Source organism: Rhipicephalus sanguineus, chromosome 11, assembly GCF_013339695.2.
Source record: "Rhipicephalus sanguineus isolate Rsan-2018 chromosome 11, BIME_Rsan_1.4, whole genome shotgun sequence".
Taxonomy (NCBI): Eukaryota; Metazoa; Arthropoda; class Arachnida; order Ixodida; family Ixodidae; genus Rhipicephalus; species Rhipicephalus sanguineus.
In genome coordinates, this window is record NC_051186.1 from 137,229,356 (window position 1) to 137,245,056 (window position 15,701).

The window sequence follows — 15,701 nt, forward strand, 5'->3', positions numbered from 1 at the left end:
TAGGTGGTGTGTTCCTTTAATAGAAAATACTGTTACGGGATGACGACAGAAGAAGGCTGTATTTACAGTATTTACACAACCACAGAGGTAGGGGTGACAACCAAGATGGCGAAAGCAGCAACGAGCACGTCCTCTTCCTCTTTGTCCTCTAGGTAAGCGGCACATAACATTACCCGCCGGCGGTGAAAGCACCGACTCGGTGCGCCCGGGCAAAGACTGTCGCGAGGATGGTCACTATACACACGCGTCGGTGGGTTCCGGTATGTGATAGGGCTACAGACGGACAACGTGAACAATGTCGGTGCGGGGCTGAGTCGACGAGGACGAAGACAATGGATCGATTTCATACGTCACGTCGGTCACTTGGCGGCATACACGGTATGGTCCGGTGTACGGGAAGAGGAGCTTTTCAGAAAGCCCAACACGTCGTGCTGGAGACCAAAGGAGGACAATAGATCCAGGAAGAAAGTGGGCGTTTCTGTGACGGCGATCGTAGCGAGATTGTTGGCCCGCTTGCGATTTGGTTAACCGAACGCGCGCAACTTGACGTGCATGGTCGGCGCGGGCAATAGCTTCTTGAGCGTACTCAGTAGGTGGGTACATGGAAGGCGGCATCATCGTGTCCATCGTATCTATGTATAACAATGCATAGATACGTAATTCTAGAGACCCTAGTTTCTTAAGCTGCGCTGAAAATGCGACTGCGCCGAAACTTGGCTTCCTCCGTGCCCTCTGCATGAGCTCATTGTTGTGTTTCGGTTTCGGTTCAGTATTGCAGTGTACGAGTGCCATGGGGCGCCGCTCTGGCATTGCTGCTTTACCTAGGCGACGTGAATATAAAAGAGTGTGTGGAGAGTACTCGTTGAGTGCGGACGTTTCTTCTGCTTCGGCGCTTCGCGCCAAACCACGTGTTCGGGCTGGCTGGCGTCCCCGCCGGTCGCGTTGGTCACCGCCGGTCTTCGCCTGCTGCTGCGCCGGGACTACCAGCCCGCAACACAGCATTCACGTTTCCCGACGTATTGCCAGATGGCGTTCATATCTCACGCAGCGCCTCTTCTATCGTCTTTAGACGACATTTGCAGCGAAGCACGCAGATACGCGGCCAATTTTTTGTTCATCCGTCGTTTGCTTTGGTTTCATCAAGCGCAAGGCGACGAAAAGGGTATCCTTGCGTGTGCAGCAGCTGTATGCGTGTTGCTTGAAACGTGAGCACTGACCACACGGACGCACAAAGATTCAAAATAAAAATGGAAATCGAAACGTTCATTTGTCCCATTGTGCACAAGATCTTCAAAGCTTTTCAAAAGCCGAGAGTGTCAAAATTGTCCTCTCGTCTCAGCCCCCTCCCTATTGCAAAAAAAACACTAACAGCACCGTCACGAAATAGCTTTCACATCAACAACGAGGTGGAGCAAGCACCACGAGTGCACGAACAGCGACACATTCAACGCGCGCGCGAGCGAGCGCGCGCAAAAACCGAGTCAGCCGGGGCGGGCGAGCGGGTGAATACCAGCGTGCGGAAACTTTTCCAGACAAAGCACACATTTAGCGATTAGTACAATGACACTTTCACCTCATTTTAGACAAATTTTCTCACCCCCCAGGGGTGAGTGGGCCGATCCCGAAATAGTGAAATACCGGGCGAAACCGTGGCGGAGGTGAAGCAAGCTTCAAGCAATCCGCCCCATTCCAAAAATAAGTTTAATATCCTGGGTCCAAATAGGACCCGTATCAAACATTAAGCTGATAAGAACAGATACTATACAAGGAGAAGTTTATTACTCTCATAAAATTCACTGGGTTAGAAATGTCTAGCCACGACAATATATAAGAAAAAACCCGTACACAGAAATTACAGTGCACGGGATTGCACGGTCATTCGCAGTAGCAGTACACTGTATTATAAAACACTAGTCATGACGGTAGCCAAGTTCCAATTTTCAAAGATTCACAGTCCTTCTGGGTGACATGTAACCTGAACAAGAAATTATGCAATCAAAACATACACATATAGACCGTTGCATCGGGCGAGGAGGACCGGACTGGCAACCAGCGCTTTCCTCGTTTCTGGCTCGTGCGCGACGGCGCGTAGTGTGCGGGCTGGTGCTTGGATGAATGGCGTTTTGGAACAATTTTTACGTGTTTTAGGCCGACCTGCGGATTGTGCTCTCGTTTAGTGCGATGTCAGCCAGCGAAAGGTCACCTGGAAACCACTGTGCCGTTGTTGGTTGTTTTAACAACTACTGAAAAAAGGAAACTGCTGTCTCAATAAGTATGCGACGTGTTTCACCAAACGCGGCGTGTGTGCGGTTGCAAACTGTTCAAGTACATCGTTTGTGCTACGTTGCAGGTTGTAAATCGGCAAGTGCCGCAATATATCCGGAATTCACAGTGTTCCACGCAGTCATATGTCAATCGGATATGGCCAGATTTGCGAACAAACATAAGCGGTCAAGTACGGCCCTGCCCTGTAAAGTGCAAAACATCAAAATACCACTCGAGTAGCCACCTGAGTTGTTTTCGCTTCGTTTTATTTTTGTATTTTAATATGATATGTTCGGCGTGTTGAGCCGAGCTTCGTAGCTCGGCTCAACACGGTGATCGATGAAGTTGATGTGCACCGTTATTAGGGATAACCGGCATCATACTGTTACGGATGAATTATTGCTCCGTACCAGCCTTCCAAAACCCGAACGTTCAATGAACACTACATCAAAAGGACGTGCCGAGATCTTTGTCGTGAGGTTGCAACTTTCGTAAGACAGCGCGGTGTATCGTATACGATGCGCGATATGAAAGCCGAATAGCAAAAAAAGAAAAAGAATTCTGTCGTTCTGTGTGGACAACTACCTTAGGAAGACAAATTTTTACGTGGTCAAGAACCGCGTCCGACAAGTCGCTAAATGGTATACAACATAGTTAATTCCCTTCTAAGCGCTATACAAAATGCACGTTGTTACTCTTGTCTAGTGTTTCTAGAACTGCGAATTTTCATGCTTTCATGCCAATTTTCATGACAGCAAGAAATTCTCAAGAACAGTACATCTGGTATCATCATCATCATCATCAGCCTGTCTACGCCCACTGCAGGGCAAAGGCCTCTCCCATGTTCCGCCAATCAACCCGGTCCTGTGCTTTCTGTTGCCACGTTATACCTGCAAACTTCTTAATCTCATCTACCCACCTAATTTTCTGTCTTCCCCTCACGCGTTTGCCCTCTCTTGGAATCCAGTCAGTTAACCTTAATGACCACCGGTTATCCTGCCGACGTGCTACGTGGCCGGCCCACATCCATTTCTTCTTCTTAATTTCAACTATGATATCCTTAACCCCCGTTTGTTCCCTGACCCATTCTGCTCTCTTCCTGTCTCTTAAGGTTACACCTATCATTGTCCTTTCCATCGCTCGCTGCGTCGTCCTCAATTTAAGTTGAACCCTCTTTGTAAGTCTCCAGGTTTCTGCTCCATCTGGTATACGAAGTTATAAAGAAAAAAACAACGCGGATCACTTCTGATGCCGATCAAAGGCTCGAGCCCGGGCGGGCTTTGTGCCTCACCGGCAGAAGAAACTCTCGAACCATTTTCATTTTATCACCGCCGAAATTCAATCAAATATCACAACTCTTCAAAGGAAAAAGAAATAGAAGCGCACCGGCATGTCAACATCAGCATCGTTTTTATGTACCAGCACGTCCCTGTAAACAGCTCTAACTTCTTCCACAACGGTGGGCAATAAACGAGGGAGTAATAAGCGGTCACTTAAAAGTTGAGAAAGAAGATAGGCACCTGTTTGTGAGCAACAAACAGATGCCGCGCCATGAAATCGAGACTGCGTGCTTACGCACGACCGCATTTACGAGCGGTAGTCGGTGCGACAGCATAAACACACCGTGAATAAAAAAAAATAAAAGATTACAGTCCAAGAAAAAAATAATTGAATACCCTAAGAGTGGCGGAACTTGCTTGCCCTGCTAGAACGAGTCAAAATATTTGAGGTGGTTTTCCAACAGACAGTGCCGAAAATATATCACATCGACCACTTGCGACACGTTCGCGCCGACGTATATTAACATCATTGACCCTCGACGGATCAAACTTTTTCATTGCGTCTCACAGACTCATTTCCTACGTAGATCGCATCTCTTGATACGAAATTGAGCGCGCCAGTACGAAAAAAACCGACTAAAACTGCGGCCGCACGCATACCTTCCATACAAACGCGGAGTTTTGCACATGCCAGTGCGTTGCCAGACCAGAGACGACGCCACCCGCTAGGCAATATGGCGGCGCCCATGAAAAAAAAGGTCTATAGGGGGTGTTCTTTAGATAATACAGATTTTATATATAAATCTTATGACAGTAAGCCTCCTGCCGTTTTCGCACATGAACTATCTCAAGGTGGAAAAACTTTGCCCTAGTTAAAATGACACTTCTGCCAGTAATTAACAAAAACTTGTTAATTGACTTTTTAATAATTGACTTGAGGGCAGGTTTAATATAGAAAGTTGTAGCGCGTGCCAATTTATGGCACACTCATTTCTTAGAAATCAGAAAAGTTGCACGTGGTTGGAGATATTCATCATCGAATTTCAAGGGTGAAATCCGAACTGATCGCGCCCGGCGTGCACAAAGTGCGGCTGAACACCGGGCCGACACATGACAAGGAAGTGACGAAATCCGAATGAAGGCGCGCATAAGCAGAATCTAGCCAGAAAAATCGGCAAGCATTCTGAAATACACAAGTAGACAGCTTAATGTTTGTGTGCGATATATAGTGCTTATGTGTTTCTTTCTTGAACTATAAAGAAGCGCGAATAACTATTTAGCGTGTCTGCAAGATAAAGCACCGAAGTGGCAGACCCTGAGTTTTATACTCACCTGACAACGAAAATGTCTATATCGCGGTTTTCTAGTGCACAGTTCGAAAAAAAATAGATAAGCACCATGCACTACGCGCGAAAATAAGGCGATGCGTGGGCATAAGTGAGATGACTTGAAGGTTTTCACGAAAACATACGGCTGCGGCGCGCCATCATTCAAATTTCGTCGCTCCCTTGTGACTCGTAGTTGCGGTCTGACGTAGCAGAACTGTCGCGCTTCGTGCGCGTCTTGCGCGATCAGTTTCGGTTTCGCCCTTGACATTCGATGAATGATATCTCGAAGTGCTTGCAACTTTTGTGGTTTGTAAAAAATAGGTATGCCATGAATTGGTATGCACTACAACTTTCTAATATAAACACCTGCCTCAAGCCAATAATTAAAAACCAGTTTTTGTTATTTAGTGGTAACAGTGTCATTTTAACTGCGGAAAAGTTCTTCCGCCTCGACGTGGAGTGCGTGTGCGAAACCGACAAGAGCCTCACTGTCATAGGATTTTTATGAAAAGTCTGTGTTGTCTAAAAAAGCAACCTGTATGTTCTTCGCAGTATGGTTGCTACATGCGTACAGGGCAAGAGCGAGAGAGGGGAGGGCGCAGGGGGGGTTAAAAATTAATACGAGGTATTGGGGTGAGCCAAGTGCCCTGCCCTAATAAAAAAAAGCTTCGTATGCTAACGACGGAGGAACTTCTCCCCGCCTGCTTCGAGCTGCTCTGACAAATGGCGCCACAGCAGCAGTGTTATTTTGTGCACGGCAGACCCTCACAACGGCATTCCGTGCCTCTGCGAGGCATCTCCTCCTCCAAATTATAAACATTGCACAGCCGCCCAAATCTTTAACTATCGTGCGCGAGCGCCGTACGACGGAGCCAAGTTGCAAGCGGCGAGAGTAAGCGCAAAAAAAAAACATTTGCGTCGCCAGATCACGGCCGGACGGCAAAGACGCGCGTGGCCAGATAACAAATGAACGATCCAACGATCCACGTTTGTCAGCTTATCTCATGAGCGCGAGCGTGTGACGTCTGCCGATTTCATTTTTTCGGCTGCTTGCTGACCTTCGGAATATAGGATGCGAGCTAGACGCGCTGCCTGCTTGGCTGAACTGAGTTAATGCAGAGTGACGTTCCCGCGAAGGAACACTCAAGTAGACGATGGGCCCAGTTGAGCGCTCTTCGTGGGCATGCGTTAACTCGCGCCCTGTTTGGAACTTGGCTCCGTCGTACGGCGCTGACGCACAAAAAAATTCGGCGCTCGCGCACGATAGTTAGGTTTGGGCAGCTGTACATGCTGCTACTAGCTTGGCGAATGCGCCTTTATTCCGGACGAGCGCTGGCAGGGCCCGTAATCCGAAGCTCCTGGAGCTGAGACGCGAAACGAATTCGGCCATGCCGCATTCGATGAGCGCGTGCGGCAGTGACTCTTTAGAGCGGCAATTGGGCAGCGAGCGCTTAGAGCGAGGCAGCGAGCGCAAGTTTGTGCAAACGGTGTCTTGTTTGTAGCACGTTCCACTTTCTCTTCCAGTCAAAGTCGTGAACCTCCCGCGGGAGGCTACGGTTCGTTTTCAACTTCCCTAACTTCGGAGCCTCGATTTTCTGTCTTTCCTCCGCTGACAGCTGGCTGAAAGTTATCGCCTCCACAATGCGCGCCGCAGGGTCTTTGCCTATGTCACACGAGGGCGTTTCCTTGACCATCATTGTCATCGTCTTCGACGGGACTTCATAAAACAAGGATGAGGATTCAGCTTGACGGCACGAGTGTCTGCCGTCGAGAAATCGGTCCTTCGTACTACACCAGTACATTAGAAGGCTCTTTCCAACATATTCACGTGCCTAGTATAGCAATCGAACCGTATTCATGGCCAGCATCCTGCTCGACGTCATGACGTGCGGGAGGCCAAGACCCCTGCTTGTCTCCGGGAGTTTTAATAGATTCCTTCTGGCCGGCAGTTTGCCATCCCACAAAAGGGTGTTTATAAGCTTGTTAAATTCGCTCGCAGTCCTGTTTGGGATGACGGCTCCCTGCTGGCGTAGTTGGCCAAGGCGCACACACAAGTCTTTTTCGCCACGCTTTTTCTCTGACATTTAGGTCTAGGTGCTGGATACGGCCGACTGCCTGATTGGCCCTCTCAAGCGCCTTTTCCCAGGCAGTCACTCCCTTACCCGAAAAGTGTACTCCGAGCACCTTCACTGTGGTCACTGTTTCAATGCTTCCAAAGGTGTCCGGCGGGAAGTTCCAAACAGCAGTTCCTTGCCCTTTCTCTGAGACATCGGCGTAGGCGGGAAAGGTTTTGTGGAACTTCTGCAAACTCTGCGTGTCCCTCACGAACAGGGACAAATCGCCGGCATAAGCCAAGACATTGATTTCCTCCCGCCCTGCCAGCGGGAATCCCCGGATGTTCCCATCTGCTGCCAGGCTCGTGATCAATGGCTCGATCGACATCAAAAAGAAGGTTTGACCCAACGGGGATCCCTGCCTTATGCCTTTGGTGTACTTGAAGCCGTGGGTCGTGGAACCATTTACAACCACGTTGCACGAAGATCGTTGCACAAGAGCTCCACCAACCTGACAATGTCCGGCGGGAATCCGAACACTCTGATGACTTCTAATAGGTACTAGTGCTTTACTCTATGGAAGGCTTTGGCCTGATCGAAGGAGAGAAAAGCACCATTAAGCCGTTTTGTCGACGCGTATTCGAAGACGTCCCGGACCTTCCGGGGACCGCGCATGGCTGATGCGGGGTTATTATTCTTGGTAGGACGAGTTTCAAGCGGTTATTTATATTCGTTGTGTTGAGGCGTTTATTGGACGGTAGTCGGCGACGATATGCAATGGCGACAGTCAAGGCACAAAAACGGACTCAAGAGCGCGAGCGCGAAGAGCCAAAGGCGACGACCCACTAGAAGGCTATAGAGAGCGCAACCCATTACTCAATAAAGGCTTCGCTACAATTTCCCCGGGTACGAAAAGGGAGCCGTCCGGCGACCTAACAGCTCGTCACTATGAGTGGGTCATAGTAGGCCTTGAGACGCTCCACGTTGACGATGTCGCGCCCTCGACGGCGCATGTCCGAAGATGGTTCGATGGGTTCGATCACGTAGTTGACCGGGGATGTGCGCTCGACGACCCGGTAGGGGCCTTCGTATTTCGGCAGTAGTTTTGTAGAGAGGCCAGTTGCAGTGGTAGGGACCGAGAGCCATACGAGCGCTCCAGGGAGGAACGTGGACTCAGAAGTGGTGGTTCCATCGCGAATGCTCTTCTGCCGCTCTTGTTCCTGCGTTGTAAACGTCTTGGCAAGCTCGCGACACTCTTCCGCAAGCCTGGCTGTGTCAGATATCGGCGCACACTCAGTTGAATCCGGCTTGTATGGGAGTATCGTGTCGATGGTGTGCGACGGGTGCCTTCCGTACAATAGGAAGAAGGGTGAAAAACCAGTTGTGCTTTGAGGGGCGGTATTATAGGCGTAGGTGACGAAGGGCAGAATGGCATCCCAATTTGTGTGATCGGCGGCGACGTACATTGAGAGCATGTCGCCGAGCGTGCGGTTAAAGCGTTCGGTGAGCCCATTCGTCTGCGGGTGGTAAGCAGTAGTTTTGCGGTGAACAGCACGGCACTCTTTTAGAATGGCTTCGACGACTTCCGACAAGAAGACACGGCCTCGATCGCTGAGAAGCTCCTGGGGTGGACCGTGGCGCAGCATGAACCGGTGGAGCAGGAAGGAGGCAACATCGCGCGCTGTAGCCGCTGGGAGAGCGGCGGTTTCGGCGTATCGCGTAAGGTGGTCAACAGCGACGATGGCCCAGCGGTTACCAGCCGATGTCAGAGGAAGTGGTCCGTACAAGTCGATGCCCACGCGCCCGAACGGACGGTTCGGGCAAGGTAATGGTTGTAGACCGGCGGGTGACACGTGCGTTGAAGGTTTTCGGCGTTGGCAATCGAGGCAGGAGCGAACGAACTTCTGCACGTAGCGGTACATCCCTCGCCAGAAGTATCGTTGTCGAATGCGGTGGTAAGTTTTTGATACCCCAGAGTGCGCGCATTGTGGATCAGAGTGGAAAGACTCGCATATTTCAGAACGCAGACTGCGGGGTATCACAAGTAGCCACTGGCGGCCGTCGGCGTTGTAATTGCGTCGGTGCAGTAGGTCGTCACGAATGGTGAAATGGTGGGCTTGACGACGCAACGCGCGAGTGATTGGTGTTACCGACGGATCAGTGAGCAAGTCTATCAGCGAGGCGATCCATTTATCCTTGCGTTGTTCGGTAGCGATGGTGTGAACGTCGATGGAAGAAACAACATTGTTAGGTACCGAGCAGGGGGCACCGTTGTCAGGCAAGGGGGAGCGCGAGAGGGCGTCGGCGTCAGCATGCTGGCGTCCGTTGCGGTACAGCACGCGAATATCGTAGTCCTGTAGGCGAAGTGCCCAGCGGGCGAGGCGGCCTGAGGGATCCTTCAATGACGACAACCAGCATAGTGCATGATGGTCGGTGATGACATCAAATGGGCGGCCATATAAATAGGGTCGGAACTTTGTAAGGGCCCATATGATCGCCAGGCATTCCTTTTCGGTGACGGTGTAATTGGTCTCGGCTTTAGTAAGCGTACGACTTGCATATGCCACGACATATTCAGGGAATCCTGGTTTGCGCTGCGCAAGGACAGCGCCAAGGCCAACACCGCTGGCGTCTGTGTGTACCTCTGTAGGGGCCGTAGGGTCGTAGTGACGTAGTATGGGAGGCGACGTCAACAAACGACGGAGCTTTGCGAAACCGTCGTCGCACTCCGACGACCACGAATGGAGGGGCCCGTTACTTCCGAGGAGCTTCGTCAGCGGTGATATGATAGTCGCAAAGTTTCGAATGAAGCGCCGAAAGTAGGAACACAGTCCTACGAAACTGCGCAGTTCTTTGACGGACGTAGGTTTCGGGAACTCGGTCACGGCCCGAAGTTTGGCTGGATCGGGGAGAATTCCGTCCTTGGACACGAAGTAGCCGAGTATTGTCAGCTGCCGTGCTGCAAATCGGCACTTCTTTAAATTCAGTTGCAGACCAGCGTCGCTCAAACGCGTCAACACATGCCGGAGGCGTTGAAGATGCGTGGAGAAGTCTGGAGCGAAAACGACGACGTCGTCGAGGTAGCACAAGCACGTGTGCCATTTCAGGTTGCGCAGAACAGTATCCATCATGCGCTCGAAGGTGGCGGGCGCATTACACAGCCCAAACGGCATGACGTTGAATTCGTACAAGCCGTCGGGCGTGACAAAGGCGGTCTTCGGTCGAGCGTCATCAGCCATAGGTACCTGCCAGTACCCTGAGCGCAAATCGATAGACGAAAAGAATTCGGCTCCTTGTAGGCTGTCAATCGCGTCGTCGATTCGCGGCAGCGGATAAACGTCCTTGCGAGTGATCTTATTGAGTCGTCGGTAGTCCACACAGAACCGCACAGAACCGTCCTTCTTCGCAACAAGTACGACAGGAGACGCCCAGGGGCTGTTAGATGGTCGAATAACATCGCGTCGAAGCATGTCGTCGACTTGCTCGTCGATTACGCGGCGTTCTGTGGGAGATACGCGATATGGACGTTGCCGCAGTGGTGGTTGGGCGCCAGTGTCGATGCGATGCGTAACGGTGGACGTGCGGCCGAGAGAAGTTTGAGCAATATCGAAAGAAGCGCGAAATTCTTCCAAGAGGTCTAGAAGCTGGGAACGCTGGACCGGCATAAGGTTGTCAGCAATGGAAGAAGCAAATACATCAGCGGGCGATGAACCAGACGTGGTAACAGAACTGAGCGTGCCGGAACTGGGGCAGTGCGTGCCATCTGGTTCGTCCATAACTTGTGCGTCTTCGAGGGGTTCCACGCTGCCGAGACATTCTCCTCGCACCAACGTAACACTGTACGGAGATGGGTTGATAACAAAAATTGACGTGCTGCCCTGAGTGACTTGCACGGTCGCGAAGGGCACCAGCAAGCCTTTCCTCGTGCAAACACGGTCGGATGGCGAGAGGAGGGCTACGGTATCGGAGAGACTGGCGCAGTAGACGGACACGGCCGTTGACGAGTATGCAGGCAGTTTGGTGTCGTCTTTGACGAGTACCTTGCTCACAGACGATGGACTGTCAGCCGGCGTCAGATCAGAGAATGGTGAGAGCTCTATTTCGGCGGGTGCGCAATGAATCACGGCGTCGTGGTGGGAGAGAAAATCCCATCCTAGGATGATGTCGTGAGAGCATGCTGGAATTATAATCAATTCGACGGCGTACAGAGCATCCTTAATCATGACGCGGGCTGTGCACACAGCTGTAGGGTGGATACTTTGGGCGCTTGCTGTACGGAGGGAGAGCCCGGGAAGTGGCGTCGTCACTTTTCGCAGTAGTCGGCTAAGTTTGGCGTCAATAACGCATACGGCGGCTCCAGTGTCAATAAGGGCAGATGCGCGCACACCGTCCACAAACACGTCTAACACGTTTGATGGGCTTCGCTGAGGGCTTTCGCAGTTCGATAGCATCGCAGCCCTTGCCTCGTGGACTGCGACGACTAGTTTTCCTGGTCACGTGTGACCGGCCGTGGCCGCATCGGTGACAGTGATCGGCGTCGTGGTGACGGCGAACGGTGGGTAGATGGAGCTGGGCGAGACGACGGTGACATAGGCGGCGGTGAATCGTAATACGGGCGGCTTGACTGGCTGGGGATGGCTGAGGCTACACGAGAGGGCTGCACGCGATTGCAATAGCGGGCGACATGACCGGCGCAACCACACGCGAAGCAGATCGGGCGGTTGTCAGAAGTGCGCCATCGGTTTGCCGGGGTAGGTCCCATCCATGGAGCAGGACGCGGTGGACGAGGCGTCTGCTGATACGACTGCATGATGGGCTGCATCGGTGGCCTAGATATGGCGTCGGCAAACGCAGCCGGCCCACTCGCTTCGAAGGCTTGAGGTCTGGCGACGGCTTCGGCGTAAGTAAGTGGGGCAGCCACAGGAATCGCTTGGGGTGGCCTGGCTACAACCTGCGCGTAACTGAGCGGCGCAGGTGCCGGAGGGGGCTGGTGGTATTCCGGCATGACCTCCGCAATTTCCTGCTGAATAGCGCGGCGTAAGGGAGCCAGCAGCGTGGTCGACGGCTGTTCAACATGCTGCGGGTGAGGGAAGGCCAGTAGGGAGAACTGGCGGGCAATTTCCTCGCGCACAAATGACTTGATCTCGGCGAGCAAGGCGGACTGATCAGAAATGGCCGACAAGCCTGCGAGATCGGCGTCGCGTGATGGAGGTCGACGGGTCAGCAGTCGCTGCCGGCGCAGCTCCTCGTAGCTTTGGCAGAGCGTAATCACCTCGGCCACAGTACGAGGGTTCTTGGCGAGCAGCATAGTGAAGGCATCGTCGTCGATGCCTTTCAGAACGTGGCGGATCTTGTCAGACTCAGGCATGGCCGCGTCAGCCTTCTTGCACAAGTCCAAGACGTCTTCAATGTAGCTCGTAAAGGACTCACCGGTCTGCTGAGCTCGTTCACGTAAACGTTGTTCGGCTTGCAGTTTACGAACGGCAGGGCGGCCAAACACATCGATGATGGCGGTCTTGAAAGCAGACCACGTGGGGAACTCGGTGGTGTGGTTGTTGTACCACAGGCCCGCCACACCCGCGAGGTAGAAAACCAGGTTGCTGAGTTTGCCTGCCTCGTCCCATTTGTTTGGTACGCTCACACGCTCGTACATCGCAAGCCAGTCCTCAACATCGGTCCCATCCGCGCCGGTGAAGGTAGGAGGGTCGCGGATGCGGGGGACACCGGGGCATGCGGTCGTTGTGGAAGGAGACGTTTGCTGAGCAGCGTCTTGAGCCATGGCAGTTGGTAGGGTACGGGATCTCAGCTCCAGGGGCATCGAATAGGAGCACAGCACTCTCCACCAATTTGTTGAGGCGTTTATTGGACGGTAGTCGGCGACGATATGCAATGGCGACAGTCAAGGCACAAAAACGGACTCAAGAGCGCGAGCGCGAAGAGCAAAGGCGACGACCCACTAGAAGGCTATAGAGAGCGCAACCCATTACTCAATAAAGGCTTCGCTACAGTTGCTACAGTCTTGTTGTCAATATTTAGTAGTGTAAGTGGACGCCAGGACGTCGGATCGTTTTTCGGCGCACCTTCCTTAAGGATTAAGACGATTCATTCCTTACCAAAATAGTCCAGCTTCTTGTGTTGTTTGCGCGCCGTGTTGACGACTCTTAGGAGTGCTACTCCCAAGAAGTCCAGGAAGGTTGAGTAAAAGCCGGCTGTCAGCCCATCACTTCCTGGAGCAGAGTTCGGGGACATGCTCCCAATAGCCTGCCTAATTGTTCCATTGTGATGTTGTCGCATAAAGCGGAAATTTCCTCTTTGTCGGTGCGTTGTAGGCGATGACATAGCGCCTCCATCTTTTTTCTGGTAGAGGCGGTGTCACTAACACCGGCTCTTCAAAGTGTGCCTTGAAGTGATTACGGAAGATTTGTTCTATCTGCGCCGGGTCATGGGAGATAGTTTCGTGTCGGCGTTTTACATCGGTTCTTCTTCTGGTTCCGCTTCCATTTTCCTCGGTCAGGCCGTGTTCTGTTATACAGCTTAGTGAGACACTAGTGGTTGAGGGCCGCCGCGCTTTGTCCCGTAGTAACCGGTTATACATTATCTGTAATGTTTCGACGTAGTCGCTAGTGCAGGCCGTCAGTCTCTCGGCATTCATGATGATTTGCATTCTGCGGAGTAATTCTTTCATGGCGGAAATGATTCTGCGCTTCCTCATCCTGCCCCCTTCCTGCAAAATCACCTTCCATGCTTCTTTTAGCTTGTACCACTCATCCGGCTTCATTTGCGCAACTCTTTCAACCGTACCTTGCAGCTGCTCTTTTAACCTCTGGGCACGTGCTTCGCCATCCAAGAGGGCTTGTTTGACTCTCCAAATGATGTTGCTAAGAAGGGGCCTGGGCTTCTTCTAACTGTTGGTACCAACGGGACGTGATCTGTTTTCTCTTGCAAGGTGCTTGGGAGTTTCAAGATGACGCGATCTTCAAGTGAGGGAAGTACGAAGCCCTGGAGGTAAACGCGGTTTGTCCTGCTGGCCGTGATCTTAGACGGGCGGGTAGGCTGGAAGTTGTCGTTGTGTAGGTTATGGGGGCGCTCAGCGCCTGTGAGCGCGTAGAAGAAAACGACGATCGCATGTGCGCTCGTCTCACGCGGCAGCCGCTGGCAGCGGGCATTTGCGGCCAAGGCTTGGACCAGTAAAGATGTATCTCTTTGGGTCTTGGCCTCATCTCTAAAGGTTCAGGGCTAGATGCAGCCACCAAACCCTACATCTGGCGCCCAGCGGCTAGGACCCTGCCCCGACATGTTCTGCCCGATCAACGTACGCCGGATCCCAGCAGCTCCTGATTTCTGCCCCCTGCACGGCGATATCGCCTTCGAGGAGCTATGGGCGCTGAAGCGGGCGTTCATGGATATGGCCGCCTACGGGGTCTACGACCTCGTCCTCTTACTTCAGCCGGTAGACACCCTCATGCGCCTCTGCCTTTCCGGGAGAATTGCCCCTGATGAGCAGCGGCGTGCCTTCATCGCCCTCGAGCACCTCGGCGCTTACCTCGGCGTTCCGCTGCCCGCGCAGGCCATGGAGGCTGTGGCGCGCTCGTGCGGAGAGGTGGCACCTGGGGCTGACGACGAAGGCGGCGACGATGCGTGCGCTGCCGAGGTCGGCGTCGAGGCTCGTGCGGCGGGCCGGCACCGCGGGACGACCAGCGACGCGGTGGCGATGCATCGTCCGCCAGCGAGGGTGCAGCGTCCAACGGTGAGGTGAACACGGCGTTGGACGACGCGATTTCTGGGGACACGGCCGGTGACTGCGACGACATTGAAGAATAGGTCAGGAAGTCCCAGGATGACGACAATGCGGCAGCCGTGAAGAAAAGGAAGAAGACGAGAAATAAGAGGAGGAACCGGGAGCACAGGGACACGAGACTAACACCAGACGAATCGGAGTCCGGCACCGAGGTGGTCCGCATTCGTGACCTTGAGAGGGACAAGGCTGCCCTTGAAGCTGAGGTAGATCGTCTCAAGCAGGACACATCGCAGCATGCTACCCGCATCAGCCAGCAGGAATGTGAGTTAGCAAACATGACAGATGCACATGACGGTCTCAAGCAGGAGCACGACGTCTACAAAGCCAAGGCCACCACCATGATTAATGAAAAGAAGAGCCACATTTCTGGCCTGAAGGACAAGGTCCGTACTCTGGAGAAACAGCTCGAACAGCAGCTGGACAAGTCGCGGCAACATTTCTTCGAGGCCAAGACATCCTGGAGTGACAAAATCCAGACCCTTGAAGCTCAAATCTTCAACATGGACCGGAAGGTGGCCGAGGACTCGCTGGAGTACAGTCGCATGGAGAGGCTGCTTGCAGATGCTCAGCAGTGCCTCAAGGATCAGCAGCACCAGTGTGCCAAGTTCGAGGAGCAATTGCTGGAGCGGGACACTCAACTGGCAAACATGCGGCGCAGCCATGAAGAAGAGCTGCAGCGGCAACGCGCACTCCAGGACTCCCAGCTGGACGAGCTACGGATGCAAGCGGCTGTTCTCCGTGCACAGCTCGAGCAGGCCCAACAGGACCGCGACCGAGAGGCCAGTAAAGCGCAGACATTAATTATGAAACTGAACCGGAAGGAGGCGGAGTGCAAGAAGAACCAGGAGCAGATCCAGGGGCTCGAGGAGGGCAGAGGACTTTGTTGGCAAAGGTCTCCGAGCCAGAGAAGCAGCTCAATCTGGCGTCCGACTCTGAGACAATCCTCAAGCACGGTCTGAAGAGTAGTGAGGCTGAG

At 52.8% G+C, this 15,701-nt stretch overlaps 1 pseudogene; it reads right to left on the reverse strand.

The window, feature by feature from the left end:
* Positions 1 to 1,605: 1,605 nt before the first annotated feature.
* Positions 1,606 to 1,809, reverse strand: LOC119375705 (U2 spliceosomal RNA; annotated as a pseudogene).
* Between the last annotated feature and the right edge of the window lie 13,892 nt (positions 1,810 to 15,701).